We start from the raw sequence: 13,139 nt of genomic DNA, 5'->3' as shown, positions 1-13,139 counted from the left end.
TTGATCACAGTGCCTTGTGTTGACTTTGATTCTACCATTTTCTTACTTGTACCCTAGGCCATTTAAATTATTTGAGCTTCAGTTTTCTCCTGTAGGAATAGATAATTAACAGTGCTCACCTCATCAAGCCATTGTGAGATTAAATGAAATGATGCACGTAAGATGCTGAGAATAACTTTGGCATATGTGGTACTCAATAAATTTTTGTCATTTCATCACTTTCAGAGCAATTGTCCTTTTCCTTTGAGCTTCTATACCAATAATTGCCCAAATCACAAACCGTGTCCCTTAATTTCATGTCACCATACATTGTTTGCTATCACTTTTATGGCAGATTTGGACTGCAGTGAATGACTGGTTTCCATAGTATTTTTCTGTAGAAGAATTCAAGAGCATTAAGATAAATCTGTATGCCTCCTAAACCTATGTCTCTTGTTTTCATTTCTTGGTTTGTGTATACATGGGGACTTTGTTTTTACATAAATTATCTGTAGGGCTTGGAGGACTGTCACTCATGAACCACTCCCCTGAGGAGCCAGGATGTCTCCCTTTGGGTTGAGTAGACAACTCAATCCCACAGACAAAGCCAGAGATCCCAGAAGACAGTCAGATCACAGGAAAAGGAAAGCCAGTTTTTGTTGTTTAAAAACAAAAGAGGCTAGTTTGTGACAAAATGCAAATACATCAAATTGTTGATGTTTTATACTTGAAAAAAATTTCTTACACAGGCATTCCACTCTCCATAAATCCTTTAAGAACTGACTTGTAGCATATCTGAACACCAAACCATGACAAAGGGACTGAAGTGATCATGTTGGTTAGTTTGTGTTTATTATATTGACTTATCCCTGCTTCACTCTCCCAGAAGCACTGTAAGAATGTATCTTTTGTTTGGAGATGGAGTCTTGCTCTGTTGCCCAGGCTGGAGTGCAGTGGTGCGATCTTGGCCCATTGCAACCTCTGCCTCCTAAGTTCAAGCGATTCTCCTTCCTCAGCCTCCCAAGCAGCTGGGACTACAGGCACACGCCACCATGCCCGGCTAATTTTTTTGTATTTTTAGTGGAGACGGGTTTTCGCCATGTTGCCCAGGCGGGCTTTGAACTCCTGAGCTCAGACAATCCACCTGCCTTGGCCTCCCCAAGTGCTAGGATTACAGGCATGAGCCACCGTGCCTGGCCAAGAATGTGTCTTTCATGTGAGCAAAACTCCATGTTTCTAGCTGGAGTCTTTCCTCTTAGCACTGCTATACAGATACGCTCTAATTGGTCTCCAAGCTCTGCAATACTTCAAATGCTCTTTAGTATCTAATTCTCATCCTGTTTTTTATACATACATTCCTTACACTTTCACAATGATTTTAAATCATTTAGTTTACATAAATTAAATTCAAAAAACTATCCCTTATCTCAAGGCTTAGTGGACACTTTTTTCTTACCATGCTGTCAGGTCCTCTCTTAGACTTCAGTCATTCTTTTTTTTTTTTTGGTGAGATGGAGTCTCGCTCTGTCGCCCAGGCTGGAGTGCAGTGGTGCGATCTCGGTTCACTGCAACCTCCGCCTCCCAGGTTCAAGCGATTCTCCTGCCTCAGCCTCCCGAGTAGCTGGGACTACAGGCACATGCCACCATGCCTGGCTAATTTTTTGTATTTTTAATTTAGATGGGGTTTCATTGTGTTAGCCAGGATGGTCTGGATCTCCTGACCTCATGATCTGCCCACCTTGGCCTCCCAAAGTGCTGGGATTACAGGTGTAAGCCACCATGCCTGGCCAATCATTCTTATATATACTATTAGTTCCTTGCGTGGAACTGCTCTAAAATTTCATTAGAATATCCTGAATAATATGAAAACTTTTGGCTAACTTAATGAATGCAAGAGGTCAAAGGATAGTATTTTAGTGTTTGGCAAAAATAAGCAATGTTATCCTTGGAAATTTATTACATGTCAGATGTGCATTCTGACAGAAAATATTTTTGCAGATCTTCTTATTAAAGAAGAGATTTTCACATTGCCCAAATATATAGACTTCACGTTTCCAGGGGAAACGGGAGGAGATAAACTAGGTGACCTATATAATTCTTTTTTAACTTTAAAACCACGAGATTTAAAAAATCTGAAATACTAGTAAGGAACGGGTCCTGACATTGCCAAATAAAGCAAAAGTAAAATTTTTTCTAGCCAATGTTAGAGAAAAAATTAAATGTACAAGGTAACAATTGTACATGCCATATGCTGGAGCATTTCCTCTGGGTTCATAAATGTGTAAACTGTAAATTGTACTGCACCTTTTTACAGCACATCTGAGAGGCACAGTGGATTTCAACAGCCCATACCATGTCATTGATAATCCACCTATAATTTCACCTATAATTGATTTAATTCAAATAATAATTTTCAAAACAAATTTAATCCTACTTTTTGCAGTCACACTAACATAGGGCAAGAGCTAGATGTATTGGCACGAAGAAACTTGGTATCTCTGTCCATTTGGAGTTTCTACAACTTAGGCATCAATGCTAACTTGGAGTTTTTGAGCATTGCTACAAAAACAAGCAGTCATTGGGTAAGAATTGTGTTGGATGTAGTATTAGTCCATTCGCACACTGCTATAAAGTAATACCCGAGACTGGATCATTTAGAAAGAAAAGAGGTTTGACTCACAGTTCCACGCAGCTTGACTTATAAGTTCCACCTCAGGAAACTTATAATCGTGGTGGAAGGCAAAGGGGAAGCAAAGACCTTCTTGACATGGTAGTAAGAGAGAGAATTGCAAGCGAAGGGGGAAGAATCCCCTCTAAAACCATCATCTCGTGAGAACTCACCAACTATCATGAGAACAGCATGGAGGAAACTTCGCCCATGATCCAATCACCTCCCTCCCTTGACATGTGGGGATTACAGGTCCCTGCCTCAACACATGGGGATTAAAATTCAAGGTGAGATTTGGGTGGGGACACAGAGCCAAACCATATCAGGTATCTACAATAAAACTTAGATATTTAGCCTTAGGGAATTGGAATCCATCCTTTGGGGCAAGTTCACCTGACTTGCCAGGTCCTACGTGATATGGCCATGTCTTTAACCCGATTTCCTCTCCTCCTTCTCCTCCCATTCTCCCCTTCAGTGCACTGGCCTCCTTTCTGTCTTTGATGCATGGCCTGCACTCTCACAATTTTCCCCCTCCTATCCCACTACCCCCACCACAGGACATTTGCACATCTCCCTCTCTGTTTTGTCTAGTACATTTCTACTCCTCCCTCAGATTTCAGCTCAGCAGTCATCTCAGAAAAGCTTTCCATGAGCCTGTAGTTAGGTCAAATCCTCTTATTCTTTTTTTTTTTTTTTTTTTGGAGTCTGTTGCCCAGGCTGGAGTGCAGTGGTGCGATCTCAGCTCACTGCAAGCTCTGCCTCCCGGGTTCATGCCATTCTCCTGCCTCAGCCTCCCGAGTAGCTGGGACTACAGGCATCCACCACCACGCCCGGCTAATTTTTTTTTTTTTTTTTTTTTTTGTAATTTTAGTAGAGACGGGGCTTCATTGTGTTAGCCAGGATGGTCTCAATCTCCTGACCTCGTGATCTGCCTGCCTCAGCCTCCCAAAGTGCTGGGATTACAGGTGTGAGCCACCATGCTGGGCCCAAATCCTCTTATTCTAAAACACACATATCTCTTTTAGCACTAGCAATGGTTATGATTTTGCATTTATTATTCATAATTATTTAATAATATCTTTCTCCTCCACTGGGCTCTACATCTCTGGCAGGTGGTGGTGCCACATTTCATCCACCATTTTAAACCTGAGGCTCACCCAGCACAGACTATGCATGCAGTGAACGTGCACTGGCTCCAAGCACTCTTGAATGTCAAAGGGTATCCAGTGCAACAAGTGTTTTCTCTAAATTTTATTCAATGCCCTTTATACAAATTTATCAAGATAGTGAAGTTATAAGGAGAGAGTAAACTTACAGGGAAAACAGAAAAACACAATCAAGTCCAGTAATGAAATATGGATAAATGGAAGGCAGAGAGGGTAGTAACAATAATACCAAAAACTACCAGAAGACATTAAACATTATTCTAAGAAATCGTATGGAGGAATTTAGGATATTAGCAAAAAAACTACGTATTTCAAATTATCTTTAAGGAAAATATTGTGCCAGGTTAAGACACCCCGTTCATTACTGTAATTTGTGAGAACTATGACATTGTAGTAATGGTAGCAAAGTAAGCTGCAGCAAAAATGGTATCTTAGATCTGCAGTCTCCAAACTTTTTGGCACCAGGGGCCAGGTTCATAGGAGACAGTTTTTCTACAGACCAGGGTGGGGGAGGAGTGTGAGGGGATGGTTCAGGATGAAACTGTTCCACCTCAGATCACCAGGCATTAGCTGGATTCTCATAAGGAGTGCACAACCACGATTCCTCACATGCACAATTCACAATAGGGTTCAGGATCCTATGAGAATGTAATGCTGCTGCTGATCTGACAGGAGACAGAGCTCAGGCGGTAATGCCCGCCTCCTGCTCTGAGGCCCAGTTCCTAACAGGTTGGGGACCCCTTATATCATAGAGTGTGATCAATTACTATCCTGGCTAACTGTAGGAGTTATTCTGAAATAGATACTGATATGCCTCAATAATTACTAGTACATGACAAGAAGTTTATTTTAAACTCTATGAAATTTGAATAACATGAACAGAACAATCTTTTGATTTATCATGTAATATTATATGTGTATCCTTGCTAGAGGGAAGTTATGGAGAGGGGAAAACACTGAGGGTTTGAAATTAGATGTCCTGATGTCAAACCCTCAGATCCTTAGGCTATGTGGCCAAACTTACTTCTCCATCAGTTGGACATGTCTAAGTTCCAGAAAAATGACTGTCTCCGTGCTTTATAAATCCTCTGTTTCCTCAAACACGCTTGCTGCGTTAGTGTGGATTTCACTCATACTTATAGAAGGTGAAGTCAGCTTTTCCAGTCCACACCACAGGTTACTGACAGCAATAAAATAGGAATTATTCAGATTTAATCACTTTCCTCCCCATCTCTCCGCCCCCGCTCCTCTGTGCTGTCTTGCTTTTGTGTTTTTAGACAAGTCATTTAGTGTCTCTAAAGTTAAATTTCCTCTTGAAAATTCAATGAGATATTGTTTATTAAAATGCTTTTTCAATGTACCCCAGAACTTAAAGTATAATAAAAATAAGCGCTTTTTAAATTCAGAAAATGTCCTACTTTTAAAGAACTTATACCACTAAGTTTCAAAAAACAGCTAGTCAAATTTTACTTTGAGTATAAGTCGCATCTACTCATCAGTATATTCTTCATTCGGAACACAGGCCATATTTTCATATCAGTGATTCTCAGTGAAAAGATCATAGGATATCTCAATATTTCAGTACATGCTCATTGAAAAGATACAGGTTTTTATTAGCCAGTATAATAGCCACACTAGCTGATTTATATGCATGGGGTACATCTACTCTTTCCAATCTAGATATGGTATTATGTAGTCTGGTTGTGCATCTGTGTCATCAAGCAAGCAACTACCAAATTCCTTCAATTTTACTTTCCATCCCATTCCCACACCACGATCTATGTCAGATGCTCAGTGTGCCCCTGTTAGTAAGGAGTGACTATGGGACCCAACTGCAGGACTGCAGGACACTAAGGACCCATATGGCTACCATAACTTATTCATTCATCAATATGTTGAGAACTGACTCCATTCCGTATATGGAATAGATGCTGGAGTGTGAAGTAAAGGATGGAAGAGGGCAGGAATACTAGGATGTAGCCCCCTCCAACAATGTGTATAGTTTCATTAAAAATAAACGTTCTTAGCACCTTATTTCCACATCTCTGGTTCACCGGGATTGTGATCTAGGAATAAATCCTAAGGCATCCTTATCTCTTAGAATCTAGCTTGGCATTTTTCATGTTTACAAAATATGGATACATGTGGATACATAGGGGAAAAATAAATTTATTTAATACTTTGTCACAAATTATTTGTTTTAAGCAATTATTTTAACTTTTCAGATTGTATTTTCCAAGGGTTTGTTTGCTCTATTTCTGGGTTTGTTTTTCTTACCAGATGGACAGGGAGAAATCAGGGTGAGGCGATGCAATTTCAGCATGGTGCTTGGTAGAGAATGTGGTTTTCAATAGAATATACACAAGTCAAATATTAATAAGCCCTTGCTCAGCTGTGTGTATTCTCTAGAAGAAAAGCTCGCGTTCTCACCAGAGCTAAAGCATTGGGAGCTAAGAGAAACAATGGCAAGTGATGTCACTTCCTGAAATCACACTTTTTCACAAAGAAACAATCATCCCAGCAGCTCCTTTACTCTCATATTCATCTGGCACCTACAGATAAAATCAGATGGAAAGAGCTGTGGAAGTATTACCTGGGAAGAACGGTTGGAAGGGGATTTAAAGGCCATTCTATCTTTTGACTACAACCAAATAAATTACACTGGATTAAAATAGTGCAGGTCATTTGGAGAAACACAGCCCAAGGACCTTTACATTTCTAAGGCAGACCAAATTTCAAATTAATCCCTTCTTTCATGTCTTGCTTTGGAATGATGACCAAGATTAAATACAGAAAGAAAGGATTTAATTTCAGTTTTGCAAAGACTCTTTCAATAGTTTCAAAAATATGTTTTTCTCTTTGAGTCTTGGCAAAAAAAAAAAAAGAAGTTGATCTGCAAATGCATATTGAAAAGCAGTGTGCTGCAGAGACATGCTGTGATCCTATGAACTTCTCCGAAGCTATAAAATGCCAGTGCTAGGTCTTGAGGGAGCTGGCATTATTCATTAAATTCCCTGTAGTCTGAATCCCAGTGTATGTTTTATCCAAGGTTCAGAGTGAAGAGAAAAAGGAATAGAAAACACCCATTTTAACACATTTGTCAGGTTGAATTATGGAAAAAAAGGATATAGGGAAGAGTCTAGTTTAATTTGAAGATAAGGAAGGGAACTTCAGGAAGGTTAATATCTGCTCAAAAAACAGGAAAGAGAATTAGAGTAAAAAATAATATGTGTCTCTCCTTTGATACTTTTTAATTCTCCGAAACCAAACTATGTTTGGTTTCCATACTGACATTAGTCACTAAGTTTCTACGGCAAGTCTTTAGCTTTTCAAACTTGGTGTATAGGCTTATCTTTCAATCACAGACAGTTTCAACTCATTCAACAATATTATGCATCTCTTTTGTATGCGGCACACTACGTGAATACAAAAGCATAGATGAGAGCCATTTTTCTTAGGAAGTACACAAGGTAGTTATAAAGAAAATAACTTTATAAGGATAAGTAATAAAAGCATTAATACATTATAAGAAGGTAACAGGGCCAGGCGCCATGGTTCACACCTGTAATCCCAGCACTTTGGGAGGCCGAGGCGGGTAGATCATGAGGTCAGGAGATCAAGACCATCCTGGCTAACACGGTGAAACCCCTTCTCCACCGAAAATACAAAAAAAAAAAAAAAAAAATTAGCCAGGTGTGGTGGTGGGCGCCTGTAGTCCCAGCTACTTGGGAGGCTGAGGCAGGAGAATAGCGTGAACCTGGGAGGCAGAGCTTGCAGTGAGCAGAGATTCATGCGTCCAACTAGCATCAAGGAAGTATGTATGATATGAGAGAGAGAGAACAATGTGAACCAAGATATTTGGGAAGACATTCAAGCAGGAACTGAACTCTGAGCTAAGTTCCTTTCAGAGTTCTGTAGAGAAACAGAAGTAATTGTTAAATACTTAAAAAAAATTGAATTGATGGTTTAACCTTGGTAAACCTTGGTAGCTTGAATCAGAACCTTGGTAAACCTTGGTAGCTTGAACCGGACCGTGATGGAAGAATTTATACTAGGGAAATTGACAAACCCTGTATATCAAGATACTTTTAATAGAGCTGGTTTACTAGCACACCACTGCCCTATTTCATTATTAATAAGAATAATAGTATGTGCCTGCCAATATCATTGTAAAGAGTTCAGATGATATGTAAAATGTCTAACATGTTGTCTACTGTGTAGTCAATTCTCAGTAGATGATAGCCATGTTTATAAATGTAATACTGTGAAGAGACTGGTCTTGTTAAAGGAGCAGCAAGGTGCAGACTTGAGTCGTGGGTGAAGCTAGCCAGAAGACAGTGATTTTTCAGCATCTCTGTATCAAAGCATAACTTCAGATGTTTTTCTTCATAAGTCACTTTTTTTACATCATGAAACAACTTATATCCATTAGAACAGGAGTCCCCAGTCCCCACAGTACCAGTTTGTGGCCTGTTAGGAATTGGATCACATAGCAGAAGGTGAGCAGTGGTGGAGTGAAGCTTCACTTGTGTTTACAGCCACTCCCCATTGCTCACATTACCACCTGAGCTCCACCTCCTGTCAGATCAGGGGCAGCATCAGAATCTCAGAGGAGCACGAATGCTGTTGTGAACTGCACATGCGAGGGATCTAGGTTGCACGTTCCTTAAGAGAATCTAATGCCTGATGATCAGTCACTGTTTCCTATCACCCCCAGATAAGACCATCTAGTTGCTGGAAAACAAGCTCAGGGCTCCCACTGATTTTACATTGTGGTGAGTTGTATGATTATTTCATGATTCATCACAATATCATAGTAGAAATAAATTGCAAAACAAACGTATGAATCTTGAATCATCCTGAAACCATCCCCTACCTCCTGATCCATGGAAAAACTGTCTTCCATGAAACCATTCTCGGATGCCAAAAAGGTGAGAGAATACTGCTTTAGAAGAAAGAAATGTCATGGAATGATATTTAAGTTTTCCCATAACAGGTTATGGGCTCTCAGTTATTTCTGAAGTAAGGAGAACCCGTAAGCCTGCTGAACAATGCTTATGGTGCACTTTCGAAAACCATTTGGATGATTTGATATCACTTTTTTAACTGTTAAATTTTCTTTACTGAAAGTGATACAAATGCTTTTATTTTATTAAAATACACCTCAATTATTTAGCTTATAGTATGATCTTAGGTAACAAAGCTAATTTTATATTCCTTTGTGATTATTAACCTAAATCTGGTATAATGAGATGCTTCCTCCCCTCAGGAGCAGTCCAGCTGTGACTCAGCTGCATCAAGTTTATGTCTTCCGAAATTAAGACACCTGGATTTGTCTGCTAAATTCTATTTAAAAACTACTCAGTGAGGAATCTCTTGATTTTGCGCCATTCACAGAAGAAATTCTGAAGGTTGAATTATTGGTTCCTGTATTTTTTTCTTTTATTTTACAAAATCATGATAAACAGAATACTCGCTTCATTCGTTTTATGTTGCTGTTGCTGCATTTTGCTTTTCTTCCTCCTTTCCTCTCCCTCCTGGCAAAAGAATGCTATAAAAATATAAAGATTGTTGTAATCTGGGGTGAAATTATCCATCTACCTACATCATCTCCTCTTGTTATATTTGATGAATATGTCTAACACTATTAATAAGCAATAGTTTCTTATAAAAAATACAGCAGTTTCCAAGAAAATTTTGATGCTTGACTTTTGGGGTATTCTCCCATCTGACTTCTTTCAAATGTTTGTGAAATCATTGATTCGGAAATCTTTAGACGTAGCCAATAAAAGTGAAATAATGTAAATGGATATGGATTTGAATAAAGAGTATGGTTTTAAGTAAAATGAGAAAAATACTCAAGGGCTCGTAGTTCCTTAGTCTCATCATCCAATTTCATCCCAAAGCTGCCATAGTAGCTCCTGTCTGAAAAATATGCCTACTCTACTCTTGAAAGACCATTCTTGGCATCACAGATGCCAGCACCAAATGCCAGACAATGTTGGCAAGTACAAAATTGCTGTCATTGCTCATTAGCAGGCATGAAAATGTCCTAATACTCTCTGCCACTATCTGGGCCTGTTGAGATATTAATTAAACATGTCTTCCTTGCCAAGTCATGTGATCAACTTTCACTAGGCTAGGTAGGGCCAAGTGAGGCCATCCAGCAACACTGGATAAAGAAATACCTCTAAGAATTTGGCTGTGAAGAGGAAAATGCTTCCCATTTGTATTACTGCAAAGGGATTCAGAGCTCTAGAAAAGCCTTTGTGTGTTTTCTACCATATGGCTATCTGTTGCTGAGTTATCCCATTTAGAGAATATTCAAGCATTTGATGGAAACATATCCCAACTCAGAAAATGAGCTCCTTTAGAGTTTGAATGACATAGGTAGAGATTTCCTGAGATAATAAAACCTTCACTGGGGCAGGCCAGACTGATTGTCCTACAGGTTCCTAAATTACCTGAAGCTAGGTGAACAGCACAAGCTTTGTTAATTTATTGTCCAAAAGCACTATTTGTCTCTTGTATAGTTCTTTAAATTAAGCTGACTTAATTAAGCTATGTGTAAGAGCAAAAGAACATTTTCTGAACTTCCACAAGGGAGAGATTGTCAATAATAAGGATTCCTGCCTGCCCACAGCATCACAGTTCCAGGAGAGAAGTATTGGGATTGCATGTGTATTACATGCCCTTGAGTAAGGCAAGTAGGAGACTTCAGACAGCAGTACTTGATGCTTGGTTGTTAGTATAGGTGTCTACTCCTGTGTGTTACAGCACCTGATGGGAAAGCCCAAGCCATCATTTTTAAAATCTCTCTTTTCACTTGACCATGTGGTTGATTAGCCACAAGGCCAGTCATCCCAAAGGGTGCTGAAGAGACGTGGGCTGGGAGGGGAAGCCCAATCAGTGACGGACAATGACAGTGCAGTCATTGCAAAACAAGTCCCTCTCTTCTCATTGTTGCTAGATCCACTGCTTATGACATATTTTCTGCTCTTACCAGGTAAAACGTAGCATCAAGTCTGTCTTACAACTTTTGCTTTCCTGTAGTGTGATTGCTACAGTTCCACTGAACAGAGGTCATTTTTGCTAAGCTTCATTTCTACAGTCTATACTAGGTTTTTGAGCTAAAAACCTATTTTGAATAGGGCAAAAATAGTATGGAAGAGAAATTTATTGAGAAGCATTTGAATTGCTATTAGTAATCAAGAAAAATGTTTATTAATAAGTAACATTTCTCCTCTTCCTTTATACATATAGATGAGATATTGAAAGACCTTGAACATAGCAGAAGCATGTTAGTCTAAAACCCAAGTAATCTCTTTGCTATTTAAAAATTCTAAAGGATTTGAATTAGGATTTCAGTTCACATTCAAAGTGATATTTTTTTTTTCCTGTTTGTCATCACCCTATGCTTCTCATGCACCACCTATCTTAAGATGAGATAAATGAATATCAGGTAGTAAATTTTACCACATGTGGTTACTTATCCAAGGAATGGGCTCACATTGACACTTGATTAACATCAGTTTCACATGTGGTAATAAAAAAAAACAAATTTAATCTGCACAAACTGTAATTGTCATGCTGGGATCATTTAGATTCCAGCAGTCTCTCTATTGAGTAGTTTAAGAAAACTGTGTTTTCATTGTACTTTTTAAATGAGGAAGCCCAGTGGAAAAAATCATACGTGAATCTTGAGAAACATTTTGCTTTCTAAAAGTGCAATAAATGAATATAAATTTGGTGGTTGGGAAGATGAGCTTGTTATCCACAGACTTAAAAAATTAAGAATAAATATACAAGTTTTTAGATGGGGTAATTTATTAGATATTTTAACATACCTAGCGATATAATGGTGTATTAAAGTTAGCAACTATGCCTAGAAAATGAGTACTCTGAAATGCTACCTTCTTACAGAGGTCTGCAACCACCCCAGTTTCCAAAATTTTACCCTAGTTCTCTCCCCCAAGCATGTGGCTACTTACTGCCTTTAACCAAATAAGGAAGACTTTAAGCAGGAGGGAGAAAGAATATGGAGAAGAAGTTAGGAGAGTGGGTGGGGAGAAAAGGAGGAGAGAGCTGCACTCTTCCTCTGTCTATAAGATCATGTTACTTGCAAACAGAGACAGTTACCTCTGGATGGCAAGACTGAGAACACTAGTGTTTCTAGCTCTGTGCTTTCTATAGTGTGATTGTGAACAAATAGAGGGCTTTATATGCATTGCAAGTGGCCCTAAACATAATATAAATGCAGTCTAGAAGACATAGAAATTTATCTAGTTTTAAAGTAATCTTCAGGTCAAAAAGAATTTTTAAAGTCAAAAGAATAGTATTTTTTTCCAAGTAAAACCAGAGCAAGATTTTTTAAAAAACTGGTAGTAAGCAGAAGTGATTCATTCATGCCTCTTTGGAAACAGTTTATGGATAAAATTAGCAGTATGATCTATTACTGACATTTACTCTTTTATCCTTTATGCAGAAGGGCTTTTCATTTATAATAATGAGAGAGATTATAAATCAGCTATTAAAACTTTATCAAAGACAAAGGCATAGACATTTTTACATTAAAATTATGAATGCAAAAGCAGACCATTCTGGTCTCTTACAAACCATGAACAATATAAACACATTGACAGTTCTTATACTAGATAGATCCCAAATAAAAATGAAACCAAATAATAATCATTCCTGGAGGTATATCTCATATAAGTCTCTTTATGTCATCAGCAACCCTATTGTATTGACATAAGTTCTCTATCCACTGTTCTTCTTAATGCCACTGACCAGGTGCTTTTCATCTTTGAACACAAATGCCTATGTCACTGCTTAGTACTTGGTAAGTATTAAATAAAATTTGCAGTAACTAAACTGTAACTGTGTCTGAATGCACACACACACACACATACCCCCAAATATATACACATACCTCTCAAATGACTATAAAGATAGGTTCATCAGATTCTGAACATACAAAGCCCTTGACTACATAAGGGAAGCTTTCTCTGTGGGATACAGCATCTTAAATTCTTTTCAATTCTCAATAAGAGAGAAGAATTTTGTTTTCATTTGATAATGTTCCTGATATATGGTACATGATATTCTTTATGCTGAGTTTTGTTCTATGGAAAAATATCATGACACTTCCAAACTCATTTTATGAGTCCAGCATTACCCTGATACTGAAGCCAGACTAGGAGACTACAATTAAAGAAAATTACAAGTCAGTATCCCTGATGAGCATACATGCAAAAATCTTCAACAAAATAGTAGCAAACCAAGTTCAACAGCACATTCCAAGAAGTATACACCATAATCAACTG

At 38.4% G+C, this 13,139-nt stretch overlaps 1 protein-coding gene across 1 annotated transcript in view; it reads left to right on the top strand.

The window, feature by feature from the left end:
* Nucleotides 1-13,139, top strand: part of CNTNAP2 (contactin associated protein 2) — a 2,167,939-nt gene that overhangs the window by 1,318,681 nt on the left and 836,119 nt on the right. The gene's annotated exons all lie outside the window — the stretch shown is intronic.

Source organism: Papio anubis, chromosome 4 (genome assembly GCF_008728515.1).
Source record: "Papio anubis isolate 15944 chromosome 4, Panubis1.0, whole genome shotgun sequence".
In the NCBI taxonomy this organism is placed as follows: domain Eukaryota; kingdom Metazoa; phylum Chordata; class Mammalia; order Primates; family Cercopithecidae; genus Papio; species Papio anubis.
Note: the sequence above shows the minus strand (reverse complement) of the source record. Positions and strands in the feature narration are given on the sequence as shown.